The following is a 19,082-nucleotide window of genomic DNA, read 5'->3' on the forward strand; positions in this document are numbered from 1 at the left end:
ACAGGGTGCTGGATCTCAGCATCGGCGTGTGTTGGTAGCGCTTGGAGGCAACGCCGGCAGTTTCGCACGTGAGGCCGGAAGAAGCACGCACTCACGTGCGAAACTGCCGGCGTTGCCTCCGAGTGCTACCAACACACGTCGATGCTGAGATCCAGCACCCTGTGATCCGGACCCCAGGACGTATCTACCTCCACTGAGCGGTGAGTGCACATACTCTTCTTTTGCATTTTCTTTATTGATCTCTAGTATATGCACCCTGCAGGAGGTATTGAATTAGGTTGCCGGGACTGAGCCACGCATCTGATACAGGTGAAGTTGCCTTCCAGTTGCCCTCCCCTTTCTGTCTTATTGTATATATGCATAGGTATGTTTATTAAGAAAAAAATAATTGCAAATGATAAAAACCTTACAATATTCAGAAATAGAAATATCCAACATTGGTCTAGAGTTCAATTGATCTAACAGAGAATGGGCTGTCCTTCATTAATATAGAAGATATGCAAATTTTTTAAACAATTCGTAGGTATGTTGGTTGCACACAACATAATACTTGCGCTTGTGTGACTTTTCTATACATGCTGCGGCTTTTTTTGCTTATTCCAAAGCACATTTCTGAAATCTGCGGACGTAGTGATTTTTTATTTTTTTTACTTTGCAGTGGTCATGTATTTATCAAATGCGATAGTCGCTATTTATCAAGAAAAAAAGTTGCATCTCTATTTAAAAGTGGCATATGTATTCCAGGTCCAACCTGGCTTACAGAAAGTGCAGAAAAGGGCATTAACACCCACTATAACAACTGTTCTTGTTCTGCATCATGAAAAAAGCTACTATATTAATGTTAATTATAGAAAAAAATTGTTATATAACTAATAACTCTATTAATTTTAAGGTTGAAAATACACACTGCACACAGTGTTAATGTTAGGACACGTACATGCTGGCGTACCCACTAAATTTTAAAATTAACGTTGGGTTAAAATAGATTAAGGCGCAAAATTATTTTGTAAGGATTTTTACACACTACGTAAATAACCCACATGTGGCACTAACATTTTTCCTTAAAAAAAAAGAAACATCCATAGTAATACAGCTTCATGCACATTTTGGGGTGCGTAACATACCGAGCCATTTAAAAAAAAAATTTTTGTGTGTGGCTTCACTTTTGTTTATGTGCCTGTTGGTGCTGTGTTGTCTTCCTTCCTGATGTAAACTCCGGCCTCAGCGCAGTGACGCAAGACTCCGCCCACCAACGTCACAAAATGCGGGCTCAAAATTAAACATAAAAGCCTCCTGAATATGGCTATTCATGGTGCGGCATAGTATGTTTTTAACCCCTTAAGGACTTAGGAGTACATCCTAAGTCCGGTCTCTGTCTATAATGCGCGTCATAGCGGGATGGTCCCGCCGCCTATTCACAGCCGGGACCCGCGGCTAATAGCACGCGGCCACGATCGTTCAGCCACGCGCTATTAACCCTTCCGATGCGGCGATTAGCTACCTAGAAATCGCGATGCCCTGATCAGCTACCTGGAGACAAGAAGGTCCCTACCTTCTTCCGTCGGCGTCCCGGCTCTGATTGATTGCTCCAGTTACAGGCTGGAGCAATCAACCGCCGATTACACAGCTTGTTGCCATGCAACAGCAAGGCAACAATCTGTGTATGCAATGTGTCAGCCATTGCAAGCTCATAGGTCCCTATAGGAGCTATGAGCTCGCAAAAAAAAAGTGTAAAAAAAAAAGTTAACCCTTTCAGGTATTCCCTTCTGAATTAAAAGTTTAAATCACCTGGCATTTCCTAGTAACAAAATAAAACAGTGTAAACAAAAATTAAAATAAACATATGTGGTATCACTGCGTGTGGAAATGTCCGAATTATAAAAAATATACCACTTTTAACCCCTTCCCGACCTATGACATACCTGTACGTCATGGGTGGCAAGGCGTTCCCGACCCATGACATACAGGTACGTCATGGACATTACTGCCGCTACTCGCGGCACCCCGCAGCGCCCGGAAAGATGGTGGCTATCAGTGATAGCCAGCCATCTTACCGTGCGACCACGGGGGGTTTCGTCCCCCACCCCCCCCAGCGATCGCTGCTATCAGCTGGTCAAATCTGACTAGCTGATAGCAGCGTTTCGCTATGAAAACACTTAGCAGCGCGGTGTGTGAGTTCCGATCACGGGGATCGGGACACACACCACTCTGCTAAGTGTCCCTGACCCGTCCCCCGGCATCACTTACCCGTCCGAGCGGTGTCCCGAGCGGTCCCGGCGTCCTCCGTGCGGTCCCGACATCCTCCATGCGGTCCCGGCTGCGCTGCGTCCCGGAGGTGAGTTTCCGGCAGCAGGGCGGCATCTTCATTGGCAGCAGTGAGATCGCCGTAAAGCGATCTCACTGCTGCCTCTGAGAGTTTCAAAACTGCAACTCCCAGCATGCCCAGACAGCCTTTGGCTTTCTGGGCATGCTGGGAGTTGTAGTTTTGCAACATCTGGAGGTCCACAGTTTGGAGACCACTGTATAATGGTCTCCAATCTGTGCTCTTCCAGATGTTGCAAAACTACAAATCTCAGCATGCTCAGTCTGTCCAGGCATGCTGGGAGTTGTAGTTCTCTAACATCTGGAAGACCACAGATTGGAGACCATTATACAGTGGTCTCCAAACTGTGGACCTCCAGATGTTGCAAAACTACAACTCCCAGCATGCCCAGACTGCCCAAGCATGCTGGAAGTTGTAGTTCGGCAACATCTGATCCTTCAGATATTGCCGAACTACAACTTCCAGCATGCCTTGGCAGTCTGGGCATGCTGGGAGTTGTAGTTTTGCAACAACTGGAGGCACACTAGTTGGGAAACATTGTCCGTTTCCTACCTCAGTGCCTCCAGCTGTTGCAATTGTTGCTAAACTATAACTCCCAGCATGCACTGACAGACCATGCATGCTGGGAGTTGTAGTTTTGCAACAGCTGGAGGCACACTGGTTTGGAAACACTAAGTTTGGTTGCAAAACACTTGAAAGTTTATTACTTAACTTAGTGTTTCCAAACCAGTGTTCCTCCAGCTGTTGCAAAACTACAACTCCCAGCATGCACGGACAGCTCAAGGGCATGCTCGGAGTTTGCAACAGCTGGATGTTTGCCCCCTCCCCCCAATGTGAATGTACAGGGTACACTCACATGGGCGGAGGTTTACAGTGAGTGCTGCAAGTTTGAGATGGCGCAAATTTTGCGCTGCAGCTCAAACTTCCAGCGGCAAACTTGCTGTGAACCTCTGCCCATGCGACTGTACCCTAAAAACACTACACTACACTACACTGACACTAACCTAAAATAAAAAGTAAAAAACACTACATATACACATACCCCTACACAGCCCCCCTCCCCCCAAAAAATGAAAAACGTCTGGTACGCTACTGTTTCCAAAACGGAGCCTCCAGCTGTTGCAAAATAATAACTCCCAGTATTGCCGGACAGCCATTGACTGTCCAGGCATGCTGGGAGTTTTGCAACAGCTGGAGGCACCCTGTTTGGGAATCACTGGCGTAGAATACCCCTATGTCCACCCCTATGCAAATCCCTAATTCAGGCCTCAAATGCGCATGGTGCTCTCTCACTTTGGAGCCCTGTCGTATTTCAGAGCAACAGTTTTGGGACACATATGGGGTATCGCCGTACTCGGGAGAAATTGCCTTACAAATTTTGGTGGGCTTTTTCTTCTTTAACCCCTTATGAAAAGGTGAAGTTGGGGTCTACACCAGCATGTTAGTGTAAAAAAATAAATTTTTTACACTGACATGCTGGTGTTGCCCCATACTTTTCATTTTCACAAGAGGTAAAAGGGAAAAAAGACCCTCTAAATTTGTAACGCAATTTCTCCTGAGTAGAGAGATACCCCATATGTGGGCGCAAAGTGCTCTGGGGGCGCACAACAAGGCCCAGAAGGGAGAGTGCACCATGTACATTTGAGGCGATTTGCACAGGGGTGGCTGATTGTTACAGCAGTTCTGACAAACGCAAAACAATAAATATCCACATGTGACCCCATTTTGGAAACTACACCCCTCACGGAATGTAATAAGGGGTGCAGTGAGCATTTACACCCCACTGGTGTATGACAGATTTTTGGAACAGTGGTCTGTGAAAATGAAAAATTAAATTTTTGATTTGCACAGTCCACTGTTTCAAATATCTGTCAAACGCCAGTGGGGTGTAAATGCTCACTGCACCCCTTATTAAATTCCATGAGGGGTATAGTTTCCAAAATGGGGTCACATGTGGGGGGGGTCCACTGTTCTGGCACCATAGGGGCTTCCTAAATGGGACATGCCCCCCAAAAACCCTTTCAGAAAAACTCACTCTCCAAAATCCCATTGTCGCTCCTTCCCTTCTGAGCCCTGTAGTGCACCCGCCGAACACTTTACATACACATATGAGGTGTTTCCTTACTCGAGAGAAATTGGGTTACAAATTTTAGGGTGATTTCTCTCCTTTTACCCCTTGTAAAAATTCAAAAATTGGGTCTACAAGAAAATGCGAGTGTAAAAAATGAAGATTTAGAATTTTCTCCTTCACTTTGCTGCTATTCCTGTGAAACCCATAAAGGGTTAAAACGCTTACTGAATGTCATTTTGAATACTTTCGGGGGTGCAGTTTTTATAATGGGGTCATTTATGGGGTATTTCTAATATGAAGACCCTTCAAATCCACTTCAAACCTGAACTGGTCCCTGAAAAAAAGCGAGTTTCAAAATTTTGTGAAAAATTGGAAAATTGCCGCGGAACTTTGAAGCCCTCTGGTGTCTTCCAAAAGTAAAAACTTGTCAATTTTTTAATGCAAACACAAAGTAGACATATTGTATATGTGAATCAATATGTAATTTATTTGGAATATCCATTTTCCTTTCAAGCAGAGACTTTCAAAGTTAGAAAAATGCAAAATTTTCAAAATTTTCATGAAATTTTTAGATTTTTTACAGAGAAAGGATACAAATATCAGTGAAATTTTACCGATAACATAAAGTAGAATATGTCACGAAAAAACAATCTCGGAATCAGAATGATAAGTAAAAGCATTCCAAAGTTATTAATGTTTAAAGTGACAGTGGTCAGATTTTCAAAAAATGCCCAGGTCATGAAGGTGAAAATGGGCTGGGTCATGAAGGGGTTAAAACAGCACGTTCAATGGCGTACGCGCAAAAAAATTCCAAAGTCCAAAATAGCGCATTTTTGATCACTTTTTATACCACAAAAAAAGTGGTGAAAAAGTTTGATCAGAAAAAAAAATGCTACTGCTAAAAACTTCTGATCACGGCGTAAAAAAATGAGCCCTCATAGCCCCCTGAACACAGAAAAATAGAAAAATTATAGGGCTCAGAAAATTACAATTTTAAAAGTATAAATTTTCCTGCATGTATTGATGATTTTTTTCTGAAGTAATACAAAATCAAACTTATACAAGTAGGGTATCATTTTAACCGTATGGACCTACAGAATAAAGATAAGGTGTCATTTCTACCGAAAAATGTACTGCATAGAAACGGAAGCCAGCAAAATTAACAAAATGGCATTTTTTCTTCAAGTTGATCGCACAATGAATTTTTTTATCTGTTTTGCCGTGGATTTTTCGGTAAAATGACTAATGTCACTGTAAAGTAGAATTGGTGGCGCAAAAAATAAGCCATAATACAGATTTTTTGCTGCAAAATTGAAAGGGTTATGATTTTCTAAAGGCAAGGAGGAAAAAACGAAAATGCTAAAACGTGAAATCGCTCAGTCCTTAAGGGGTTAATAATTTTTTATTTCTGAGGAGGTGGATGGGTTGTTGCGGATAGTTGCGGAGTGCAGCTATTTAGTGCCAGGCAGGCCAATCAGGGTGTCACCCGATGCGGTATGCCTCCCTCCCCCCCCCCTCCCCGTCACTCTCTAGCAACGCTACTGGTAATAAAGGGTAAATAAAGAACTTCGGCTATTAACATAAGGGAAAACTGCACAAAAATGCTTTTGTAAGCGGGTTTCCCGGGTTTTGCTTACGTGCGATTTATTTATCAAGGTCATGCGACATTTTGATAAATAGGTCGCATGTAAGCAAAAGTAAGTTTAAAAAAACTGTCATATAAAAGCCATACATTTGAAAAGAATGAGAAATCTCCTCCATTGTATGTTGGCTAAAAGTGTTTGTTCCCACAGAGACAGGGGCAGGAACGGTGGTCGAAGATCTCTATATTTTCCCAAGGTACATGTTGTTTGTGGACACAAGCCTTTAAGCAATCTTATATCCAATAAAGAAAAAGCTAGGTGAGATATCTAAGAAATAGTTAAAATCCCTGGCGAGGAATTTTGCTTAGTCCTGTGATCAGGCCTGGAGATTTATGGGATGAAAGGTAGGTTTGGTAGTGGGCCCTTTATTCCCTTCCTGGGCCAGTTCAGATTTTCAGGTTGGCCCAAGTCATCTTAGGTGCTTAGACTGATTAATACGAGGCCTACAAAAGAGGTAACCAAGTCTTGATTGGAAAGTGAGGAAACTTGATCCCTGCAGGGAGAATAAATGACTGAGGCCTACAAGGCTCTTGTGAGACCCTTAAATAATGTGTACGTAATATTTTTTCATGTATGTATGCTGTTTTGCTCTGCTGGCTGGTAGGATGTCACCTGGATAGCCAGAGACTTCTATATTCTGTATAGTTAGTGCTTTGATGAGCAAGATTTATGTACTTATTTTATGCCTGAAGGTAAAGGCTGTATTTGTTTTATGATGAAAAATAAAGACAGGTGAAGCTCTGTTTAAACTATATGCCTGTGTCCCTGTCTCTGACTGCTGCTGTCACTGTGCTAATTTCCTGCCAGCCCTTTTGTCTGATGAAGGGTTTCTCCCGAAATGTTCTGGTTACTAACATTAAAATAATAAAGCACATTTGCACTTCAACTCATATAACAACCCTTTACAGTATGCTAAAAGTTTTTACATGGCAGTAAGGAGGTGAACTACCCGAGTCTGATACCCTAACCATCATGCCTAATAGAGTTGTGCTAAATTAGTAGATATGTGGGTGCTCAGCCTAAAAAGTACAAGGAGGGTGCTATCTCAGTGCTGTAAAAATACAAAACTACACCAAGGATAGAAAAGACACAAACTATCGAGATACACACCGATAAAAGGAGTATAAAAAGATATAAATTATTGAATAATAAATGCTAGGGAACAAGACATACAATTTCCCCCGCAGGGATCACAGGTATGGTGACAAATATTATTTATATGTTTAAAACATTTATATGTTATATATTTAACTAATATCATTGTTAATTTTGGGTGTGCATCTTAAAAGTGCTTATCTTTTCTGTCTTTGGTGTAGTTTATAGAGCTGTGCTGCTTAACAATAACACATTTGACATTTCTATGTTATCACCTGCTTAACCACTTAAGGACCATGGATGTACGTAGGCAGGGGCCGGACCGGGATGACTGCTGATATCTATTAGCAGGCATCCCGTGCAAATGCCCAGGGGGGTCCTGGGACCCCCCATGTCAGCGATCGCTGTGAATTCACCAGCGATTGGCGGCGATTCTGGGTCATATGGGTCTCCGGTGACCCGGAAAATAAGGGGGATCAGGGTTGTCCAAGACACCCACGATCCCCCGGAAGGGATAGAGTGAGGTGGCAGGGGTGCCACCCCTCCTATCCCTGCTTTTGGTCATTCACAAGTGAGGACCAATAGCAGATCGGGGGCAGAGGGGGGGTTAACATTTGATTCCCCCATTCTGCCCACCCATAGTAGGTCGGGCAGAAAGGGGAAACCAACAAAGTCCACTTACCCATCGGCAACGGCAGCGGGCGGCTTTGACAATCAGTACATGCTGGGAGTTGTAGTTTTGCAACAGCTGGAGGCACCCTGGTTGGAAAATACTGAGTTAGGTAACAGAACCTAACTCAAGGTTTTCCAACCAGTGTGCCTCCAGCTGTGGCAAACGTACAACTCCAAGCATGCACGGTCTGTCAGTATATGTTGGGAGTTGCAGTTTTGAAACAGCCGGAGGTTTGCCCCCCCCCCCCATGTTAATGTACAGGGTACATTCACACGGGCGGGTTTACAGTGAGTTTCCTGCTTCAAGTATGAGCTGAGGCAAATTTTTCGCCGCAGCGCAAACTCCTAGTGGGAAACTCACTTTAAACCTCTGCCTGTGTGAATGTACCCTAAAAACACTACACTACACTACACTAACACATAATAAAGGGTAAAACACTACATATAGACCCCCTTACACTGTCCCCCCCCCCCCCCCCCCCAATAAAATGAAAAACTTATTGTACGGCAGTGTTTCCAAAACAGAGCCTCCAACTGTTGCAAAACAACAAAACCAAGCATAAAATGCTCTGCGGGCACACAACAAGGCTCAGGAGTGAGAGCACACTATGTACATTTGAGGCCTAAATTGGTGATTTGCACAGGGGTGGCTGATTTTACAGCGGTTCTGACATAAACGCAAAAAAGTTAATACCCATATGTGACCCCATTTTGGAGACTACACCCCTCACGAAACGTAACAAGGGGTATAGTGAGCCTTAACACACCACAGTTGTTTGAAGAATTTTCATTAAAGTTGGATGGGAAAATGAAAAAAAAAATGTTTTCACAAAAATGCTGGTGTTACCCTAAATTTTTCATTTTCACAAAGGACAATAGGAAAAAAGCCCCCCAAAATTTGTAACCCCATTTCTTCTGAGTAAGAACATGCCCCATATGTGGATGTAAAGTGCTCTGCTGGTGCACTACAATGCTCAGAAGAGAAGGAGCGCCATTGGGCTTTTGGAGAGAAAATGTGTCCGGAATTGAAGGCCACATTTGTTTACAAAGTCCCCATAGTGCCAGAACAAAGGACCCCCCCACATGTGACCCCATTTTGGAAACTACACCCCTCATGTAATGTAATAAGGGATACAGTGAGCATTTACGCCCCACAGGTGTCTGGCAGATTTTTGGGACAGTGGTCCCTGAAAATGAAAAATGTTATTTTTCCTTTGCACAGCCTACTGTTTCAAAGATCTGTCAAACGCCAGTGGGGTGTCAATACGCACTGCACCCCTTATTAAATTCTGTGTGGGGTGTTGTTTCCAAAATGGGGTCACATGTGGGGGTTCCACTGTTCTGGCACCATGGGGGGGGGGGGGGGGGCTTTGTAAACGCACATGGCCCCTGACTTCCATTCCAAACAAGTTATCTTTCCAAAAGCTCAATGAAGAAAGGGGATTACACATTTTGGGGGTCATTTTCTCCTATTACCTCTTGTAGAAATGTCAAATTTGGGGGGGGGGGGAAACAGCATTTTAGTGAAAATGTTTTTCCATGTACACATTCAACTTTAACAAAAAGTCATCAACACATGTCAGGTGTTATGGGTTCCCGTATCCCTTGCTATGTTCCTTGAGGGGTGTAGTTTCCAAAATAGTATGCCATGTGTTTTTTTTTTCTGTTCTGGCACCATAGGGGCTTCCTAAATGCGACATGCCCTCCAAAAACCATTTCAGCAAAATTTGCTTTCCAAAAGCCAAATGTGACTCCTTCTCTTCTGAGCATTGTAGTGCGCCCGCAGAGCATTTTACATCCTAACATGGGGTATTTCCATACTCAGAAGAGATGGGGTTAAAAATTTTGGGGGGCATTTTCTCCCATTAAAAATGGTGAATTAGGGGAAAAAAAACTGAATTAGGGGAAAAAGTGTTTCCATTTATACATCCGACTTTAACGAAAAGTAATCAAAAACACTTGTGGGGTGTAAAGGCTCACTGAACCCCTTGTTACGTGCCTTGAGGGGTGTAGTTTCCAAAATGATATGCCATGTGGTTTTTATTCTGCTGTTCTGGCACCATAGGGGTTTCCTAAATGCGACATGCCCCCCAAAAACCATTTCAGAAAAATTCACTCTCCAAAATCCCATTGTTGCTCCTTCCCTTCTGAGCCCTCTACTGCACCCGCCGAACACTTGACATACACATATGAGGTATTTCCTTACTTAAGAGAAATTGGTTTACAAATTTTTTTCTCCTGTTACCCCTTGTAAAAATTCAAAAACTGGGTCTACAAGAACATGCGAGTGTAAAAAATGGAAATTTTGAATTTTCTCCTTCACTTTGCTGCTATTCCTGTGAAACACCCAAAGGGTTAACACACTTACTGAATTTCATTTTGAATACTTTGAGGGGTGCAGTTTTTATAATGGGGTCATTTATGGGGTATTTCTAATATGAAGGCCATTCAAATCCACTTCAAAACTGAACTGGTCCCTGAAAAATTTCGATTTTTAAAATTTTTTCAAAAATTGGAAAATTGCTGCTATACTTTTAAGCCCTCTGATGTCTTCCAAAAGTAAAAACATGTCAACTTTATGATGCAAACATAAAGTAGACATATTGTATTTGTGAATCAATATATAATTTATTTGGAATGTCTATTTTCCTTACAAGCAGAGAGCTTCAAAGTTAGAAAAATGCGAAATTTTAAATGTTTTCATCAAATTTTAGAATTTTTCACCAAGAAATGATGCAAGTATAGACAAAAATCTACCACTAACATAAAGTAGAATATGTCACGAAAAAACTTTCTCGGAATCAGAATGAAAAGTCAAAGCATCCCAGAGTTATTAATGCTTAAAGTGACAGTGATCAGATGTGCTAAAAATGCTCTTAAAGAGGTACTCCGGTGCTTAGACATCTTATCCCCTATCCAAAGGATAGGGGATAAGATGCCTGATCGCGGGAGTCACGCCGCTGGGGACCCCCGTGATCTTGCACGCGTCACCCCGTTTGTAATCTATCCCCGGAGTGTGTTCGCTCTGGGTCTGATTACCGGCGACTACAGGGCGGGCGGCGTATGACGTCACGCCTCCGCCCCATGTGACGTTACGCTCCACCCCTCAATGCAAGCCTAAATGGAGACTTGCATTGAGGGGCGGAGCGTGACATCACACGGGGGCGGGGGCGTGACGTCACACGCCACACGCCCTGTAGTCGCCGGTAATCAGACCCGGAGTGAACACGCTCCGGGGACTGATTACAAACGGGGTGCCGCGTGCAAGATCACGGGGGTCCCCAGCGGATAGGGGATAAGATGTCTAAGCACCGGAGTACCCCTTTAAGGCCAAAATGGGCCTGGTCCTTAACGGGTTAATAATTGATTTAAATTAAATCTGTAATAAAAATGAAAGTAGGTGTTAGAAATTTTATCGAGAATTAAAAAAAATATTGTTAAACTTATAATTAGACTTGAGCAAAGTTTTAAAGGCTCGATTTGCCGTGCTTTCCGTACTGTCACAAAATGGTCGGTTTTGGTCAAACTTGTTCACTGCGAACAGGCAATTAAATAAGCCCCAAAACATGTGTATATGTCACTGCCTAAGAGCTCTAAAGCCCTGTAAAACACTTTACTTGAATGTACCGTATTTATCGGCATATAACACGCACTTTTTAGGCTAAAAATTTTAGCCTAAAGTCTATGTGCATGTTATATGCCGATAAGCCACTGCAGTTCAATGATTTAAAGCAGGTGCTTTAAATCAATGAACTGCAGTGGCTTTGCAGGTGCAGAGACAGCCAACGCTGCCGGCTTCTCTGCCCCTGCCTGCCCTGGGGTCTAGAGCCCTGCTGCCGGCCCTTCTCTCCCCCTGGCTATCGGCGCCGCTGCCCTTTCTCTCCCCCTGACTATCGTTGCCGGCGCCCCATTGCCGGCGCCGATAGCCAGGGAGAGAGAAGCGGCGCCGGCAATGGGGCAGCGGTGCCAACAGACAGGGGGAGAGAAGGGGCAGCGACACCCATTGCCGGCGCCGCTGCCCGTTGCCTCCCCCCATCCACGGTTGCATAATTACCTGTTGCCGGGGTCGGGTCCGCACTGCTTCAGGCCTCCGGTGTGCGTCCCCTGCGTCGTTGCAATGCGCTGCACGGCGCGGCGCATGCCGGCAGTGCGCCGCACCGTGCAGTGCATAGCAACGACGCAGGGGACGCACACCGGAGGCCTGAAGCAGCGCGGACCTGACCCCGGCACCGATAGTCAGGGGGAGAGAACGGGCAGCGGCGCAGATAGACAGCGGGAGAGAAGCGGCGGCAGCAGGGCTATAGACCCCAGGAAAGGCAGGGTCTTTGTTGGCGTTTTTCAGCTCCTTGGCAGTTTTGCTAAATCGCAGCATGTTGAGCCACTGGCGATTTTTTTGTCAAAATCGTGATGTTTTTCTCCCATAGAAGTCTATGGGAGTGAAAAAAGGCCAAGAAAAAAGATAAGTGGGTTTTAACTTTGGCATTTTTTCAGGCGGTTTTTATTCTTTTTTGGACTTCCACAAAAGTGATGGAGATACCTTTTTTCATAAAATGTTTTAGGGTACCATTAAAAAATTAAAATAAAAAAGATACAGTAGTGAAGGAGAAAATAGTATCTAACAAAATGTATCTTTTTTATAACAAAATTTTTATTAATTTTTAAAACAGGGATCAATTTATGTGTGCGGACAGGGACCTAACAATGTAGCCGACAATAATAAAAATGAAGTGTGTGTAACTTTTTCACTTTTTTTTTTGTTTATTTTTAACATTTATTTTAGGTAGTACTACTACTCCCAGCATGCAACACACTGTTCCATGATGGGAGTAGTAGTACCTGTACTAATAGACAGATCGCCCTTTGCGATCCTCCTGTATAATGTATAGATGCGGCCAGCCGCTCTTCTATGGTCCCCTGCAGTGCCATATATATATATACACCTATTCATATTTCCCGCAGAGAGCTGTGATTCGCCAGATGGTTCCAGCCAATCACAGCTCTCTGTGGGAAATATGAACATGTGTATATATACATCAGTACAGGAGACCATAGAAGAGCGGCCAGCAGCATCTATACATTATACAAGAGGATCACAGCGGGTGTGAGGAGTGACATCCACTGTGATCTTTCCTTAACTGCAGGTACTACAACTCCCAACATGGAGCACACTCTGCTCCATGCTGGGAGCTGTAGTACCTGTATTATTAGACAGATCGCAACAGGTGTCAGAAATTACACTCCCTGCGATCTGTCTATTAATACAGGTACTACAGCTCCCAGCATGGAGCAGAGTGTGCTCCATGTTGGGAGTAGTAGTACCTGCAGGTAAGAACAGATCACTGCGTGTATCACTACTGACACCCGCTGTGATCGTCCTGTCTAAAGAAGAGATGTGGAGCGGCTTTCTCCTGTGCTCGCATCTCTGCACTATACTCCAGCTGGTCACTCACTCAGAGAGCGGTGATTGGCTGCAACCATCCAGCCAATCACCACTCTGGGCGGAAGATATGAATGATTGATGTTCTATTCACATCACTGGCCGGAGTATAGAGCAGAGATGTGAGCGCTGTATAGAGCCGTTCTGCATCTCTGCTATATCATGGACGATCACATCGGGTGTCATGACTGACACCCGGGGCGATATGTCTATTAGTACAGGTACTACTACTCCCATCATGGAACAGTCTGTTCCATGCTGGGAGTAGTAGTACTACCTAAAAAATGTAGAAAAAATATTGAGAAAAAAAAGTGAAACACACACATTTTATTAAAAATTTATTAAAATTTTGTTATAAAATATATAAATTTCGTTAAATAAAAAATTTTCAATCACTACTACATTCTTTTTTTTTTTTTTTTTTTGTACCCAACAAATTTTGGGTACCAAAAAAAACTGCCAGGGTGCAATTTACACACAAATGAAAAAATGCCAGAAAAAACGTCAGACACAGGAAATTGCACTGCCGTTTTTTGCAGGCATTTTTCCTTGCGTTTTTTTCAAACAAAAAAATGCAGGACAAAAAAACAAGTAGAAACTTAGCCTTAAAAGGTTTTAAGGCTCAGTTATTGCAACATGCTGTAACCTATGGTAACAAACAGCTTGTTTAACCTCTTCAGGACGCAGGGCATATGCATACACCCTGCATCCTGAGTCCTTAAGGACGTAGGGCGTATGGATACGCCCGTGGGAATACCGGTCCCCACCGCTCGCCAGGTCCTGAGACTCCCCCATGTCGTCGATCGCGGCAAATCGCTGATCAATTCAGATCTGCGATTTGCCGCTATTCTGGCCTGATCAGGCCACTGGTGACCTGATCGCCCAGAAAATAGGGATGATCGGAGCTGTCAGTGACAGCCCCGATCATCCTAAGGGATAGGAGCGAGGTTGCAGTGGTGTCACCTCCTCCTATCCCCTGCCATTAGTCAGCAATGACTACTGACCAATGGCAGTTGAAGACAGGGGATTACCATGGAAACCCCCCGCTCTGCCCAACCCTGGATGTCGTGCAGAACAGGGGGGAGAAGATGGAGGCCGGTACCTGGTGCCCAAACGGTAGGTTAAATCACATCTGCACAGATGATCTCCCAAACTGGGCCCCAGCATAGCCGGGCTGTGCATCGGCTAATGAGCGTAGCATTGAGCTCACTGAGCTCAAGGGACACGCCTCCTTCCATAGAGCTCTATGGGAGAGGCGCAATGCGTTTCAGGGCCGGGATGGCGTCTGCCCGATGAAAGGGCTACTCATGCCCTGGAACGCGTTGCATGTTTCAATGAAGTTTGGAAACTATCTAGTTTTGGCTCCTACCTGATCCATTTGGGAGAATCGTCAGCGCAGGATCATTTCCATACAACCCCAGTGTGCCTGATCCAGTATCCATTACACGCCAGTCCTGCAGCAGCCATCAGCACTGAAATTGTGTGATCCCTACAAGCCTTTTGAGCATTGTGCCTCGGTCATTGCACAACCATATAAGGTGAGCGTAATACTTACCTTTGCATTCTCTCCTATATTTGACTGTCCCACACAGAGGCGCTCCTGTTCCTTTATGTTTTATATAGAAATGTGTTTGTGATACTAGTTATGGCCTGGATCACTGTTGGCTTGGATTTGTAGTGCACAAACAGACTTATGCTGGAAAGAACAGGACAGGAGGTTCCTAAGATCAGTCTACAGAATAATGATGTGCTCAGCTTGCTGTGGAAATGTGTAGATTAAAATTTGTGCTCATCTTGCGGTGAATTTGTAAACTTGTATAGATTAGAGTTTGTGCTCAGCCTTATGTTGATTTGCGTAATTGTATAGGTTACAATTTGAGAAGGCTTTCTGTCTCTGACTACATAGGATGTTAGTCCTCCCTCCCAGTGGGTGTGAAAAATGCCCCCATTTTGTACCGGTAGCAGGGGTCCAATCAGGTGGAGAGCCAGAAGTCATCCCGCTGCCGAATGGTGACAATTCAGCGGTCACTACGCAAGCAAGTGACCATGCATTATGCCATTTGTGCAAGTGACTCGGAGGGACTGCCTGCCTCCATTTCCACTGCATATTGCCTTGGTGTGTCTGGGCCCTCTGTCTCCCCTTCCTCATAACCCTCTAGCCCCCCCAGCTGCTCCTGCTCCTCCTCTCTTTTCAGATGACTAGAAAAACCATCTCGCGAAACCTAAACTGTGCTCCACTATGCCCCTTCCCCTCCTCCTCCTCCTCCTCCAGTTGAGCCCCTACAGGGCTCATGTGGCTGTGAAATGGAGGCACCACGTCTCCAGTACCCTGATTAGCCATTGTTTCCTACACGTGTTGTAGTAGATAAAGCAGTGGAATGGCGTTGTTCATCCCGTAATCCTGGCTACTGACTAATAATGGGGCTTCCACAAAATTGCTTGAGCAAATGGTAGGTGTCACGTATGAGCTGTCACTGGTTGACATTGAAGTTACACAGGGGAGTCCCCTTATTCGCTTGGATAATTAAGAAATCGGTGATGGCTTTTCTCTGTTCATATAGTCGTGCCAACATATGGAGGGTGGAATTCCAACGTGAGGAAATGTTGCAAATCAGATTATATTGGGGGATGCCGTTCTGAAGCTGCAGCTCAAGGAGGGTGTGCTTTGCGGTGTACGAGTGGCTGAAGTCATGCAAAGTTTCCTTCCCATTGTTAGGAAATTTTGCAGATGGGGGGAACACTTCAGGAACCGCTTGACAACCAGATTGAACACGTGTGCCATGCAGGGCGCATGGCTCAGGCTTCCTTGTCGCAACGCAGACAAGATGTTTTTCCCATTGTCGGTCACCATGGTTCCCATTTCCAGTTTTCGTGGAGTAAGCCATGATTCGATTTCTTGATGAATGAATTTTAGCAGTTCCTGCAAACCATGGGAAGAACAGCGTGACACCGCCGTGCCCTGCACATATGGTATGCTGGAGGGGCACTGAGACTTTCCATTTCTGCCACCATGCTGACCATACTACCACCTTGCTGACTCAGCTGCTGCCTCACGGGCAAACTGCACCCCTCTTCTCCTGATGATGATGAAGCCCCTTCTGCACCCGGCTCGCTAGCATGATCGGCTTCATCATCATCATCATCATCGATTTGTGTCTGCATGTCACTAATGTCCTCTTCAGGCTCCTCAACAGTGTCTGCTTCAGGAGCCTGAATGCTCGCAACACCACCTCCCACGCTACTCTCCTCATCACTACTTGCCTGCCAAGCAAAGAAAGTGGCAGATATTTCCTCCAATTCTTGGATGGGCAGTAGCTGCTGACTGTCCTCTAGATCATCCTCACTAAATAGTGGAGCTGATCCCACAGCATAAGGTACTTCTGTGGGGAGGGTACAGCATAGGACAGGCAACTGAGGGTTCTGTCTGAGGAACCCACCGACTGTTGACTGGGGGTGTCAGATGTCACTTGTGATGAGGGGGATGACCATATTAACCAATCGATGACAGCAAATGGGTTGCTGGTGGAGACATGACCGCTAGCTGATACCAGGAGCCTAGGCCTCTTTCTGCGACTCCTGCTGCCACTCGCCCATAGTCTGCTGTGACCTCTGCCTGATGAATTTAGGACTCTGCCACTCCTCTCTGTACTTCCTGGCACTTCTCTGCCTGACTTAGTGTGAGGGGAGTACAATACGCTCCACTATGCTTAAAAAAGTATTTCTGTATACCAGCTGGTGAGTACTTTTGCATGGCCTTTCACAGTATCTAGGTCCTTGGGACTTTAACAGGTGCAAAATATTAAAACCACTTAGATGTACATATGTGGTATGCACTTTTGAGGGGAGGAAAATGCGCTACAGTACACTTAAAAAAGTATTCGTGTACAACACCAACCGGTGAGTACTTTTGCCTGGCCTTTCACAGTATCTAGGCCCTTGAGACTTTAACAGGTACAAAATATTACACCACTTAGATGTACATATGTGGTATGCACTTATGAGAGGAGGATAGTGCGCTACAGTACCCTTAAAAAAGTATTTGTGCACAACACCAGCAGTACACACCAGTACTGCAGCACGCTGTGTACTACATCCAAAATTGCACTTTCTCCCTCAATCTCACTCCCTTCCCTATCAGTGCTTCTAGGCAGGATTTTTGCTTGAGCTGAATCGCTGCTGTTCTGTGCAACACACTGCTCTCTGTCCCTCTCTGTAATAGAACGCTGTAGACAGTGAATGGGAGGTAAATTGCTACAGTAAGAATTCTTTTCTGTGCTACACACACTGCTCTCTGTCCCTCTCTGTGTGCAACAGAACGCTGACTTGACTAGGAGGTGATTCGCTGAAGAAAAAAAGCTTTACTGTGCAACACACAGTGCTGTCTGTCCCTATCTATCTTTCTGCATTGAAAGGCTGAAGTGACTGGCCGCAATATTGCTGACGATTATATAGGGCTGTAATATCACAGGGGTAACTGGCTGCTGATAGGCTGCATGTGATTCATGGTCATCCCGCCTACCCTTGTTCCTGCTTTCCCAGGATTCCTTGCCCCATGTCCTCACATGTGGATATGCCATTTTAGATGCCCTGGACCGCACGAGTTTAATGAAGCTATTCACGCGATCGAATCGCGGCGATATTCGCATTCTGTTACAACTAGCGCTCCGGACAGACACACTGGCCGCGAGCGCTCTCCTGCCCCGTTCTCCTCTGCTGGCGGTGTCGCAGTTCGCATTGCTGGACACGCTCGCATGCGAACTTTCGGGCCGTTACTCGCCTCATGCTTCCTCCACTGACCAAGGTCACCGTCGTGTGTGTACCTGCCCTCTAGGGCGTGCACACTAGTGTTGGGTGTGAATATTCGCAATGCAAATATTTATCGTGAATATAGCGCTAAATATTCGCAATTACGAATGTTCAAATTACCGTATATACTCGAGTATAAGCCAACCCGAGTATAAGCCGAGACCCCTAATTTCAACCCAAAATCCCAGGAAAAGTTATTGACTCGAGTATAAGCCTAGGGTGGGAAATACATCATACCCCCTGTCATCATCCAGACCCATCATTAACATCCTCATCATCATCCCCTTTTCATCATCCCACACATCCCCCCTTCATCATCCCCTTATCATCCCACACATCCCCCCTTCATCATCCCCTTGTCATCATCCCACACATCCCCCCTTCATCATCCCCTTGTCATCATCCCACACATCCCCCCTTCATCATCCCCTTGTCATCATCCCACACATCCCCCCTTCATCATCCCACACATCCCCCCTTCATCATCCCACCCCCCCCCTCTTCATCATCCTCTTGTCATCATCCCACACACCCCCCCCTTCATCATCCTCTTCTCAACATTCGCCCTCAGTGGTCTTCAACCTGCGGACCTCCAGAGGTTTCAAAACTACAACTCTCAGCAAGCCCGGGCAGCCATCGGCTGTCCGGGCTTGCTGGGAGTTGTAGTTTTTAAACCTCCGGAGGTCCGCAGGTTGAAGACCACTGCGGCCTTCGACATCATCCAGCCCCCTCTCACCCCCTTTAGTTCTGAGTACTCACCCCCGCTCGGCGCTGGTCCGGTCCTGCAGGGCTGTCCGGAGAGGAGGTGGTCCGGTGGGATAGTGGTTCCGGGCTGCTATCTTCACCGGGGGCGCCTCTTTTCCGCGCTTCCGGCCCGGAATAGAGGCGTTGCCTTGACAATGACGCAGAAGTACGTTGGCAATGAACGCACCTCTGCGTCGTTGTCAAGGCAACGTGACTATTCTGAGGCCGGGCCCGAAGCGCTTAGAAGAGGCCTCCCCGGTGAAGATAGCAGCCCGGAACCACTATCCCACC

At 45.4% G+C, this 19,082-nt stretch overlaps 1 long non-coding RNA gene across 1 annotated transcript in view; it reads left to right on the plus strand.

The window, feature by feature from the left end:
* Positions 1-260: 260 nt before the first annotated feature.
* The window catches only part of LOC130272007 (uncharacterized), a 48,835-nt gene continuing 30,013 nt past the window's right edge, over positions 261-19,082 (plus strand). Inside the window, exon 1 of the long non-coding RNA XR_008843572.1 lies at positions 261-309. This is a non-coding gene — a long non-coding RNA (uncharacterized LOC130272007). The remainder of the gene's footprint in view (positions 310-19,082) is intronic.

Source organism: Hyla sarda, chromosome 1 (genome assembly GCF_029499605.1).
Source record: "Hyla sarda isolate aHylSar1 chromosome 1, aHylSar1.hap1, whole genome shotgun sequence".
In the NCBI taxonomy this organism is placed as follows: Eukaryota; Metazoa; Chordata; class Amphibia; order Anura; family Hylidae; genus Hyla; species Hyla sarda.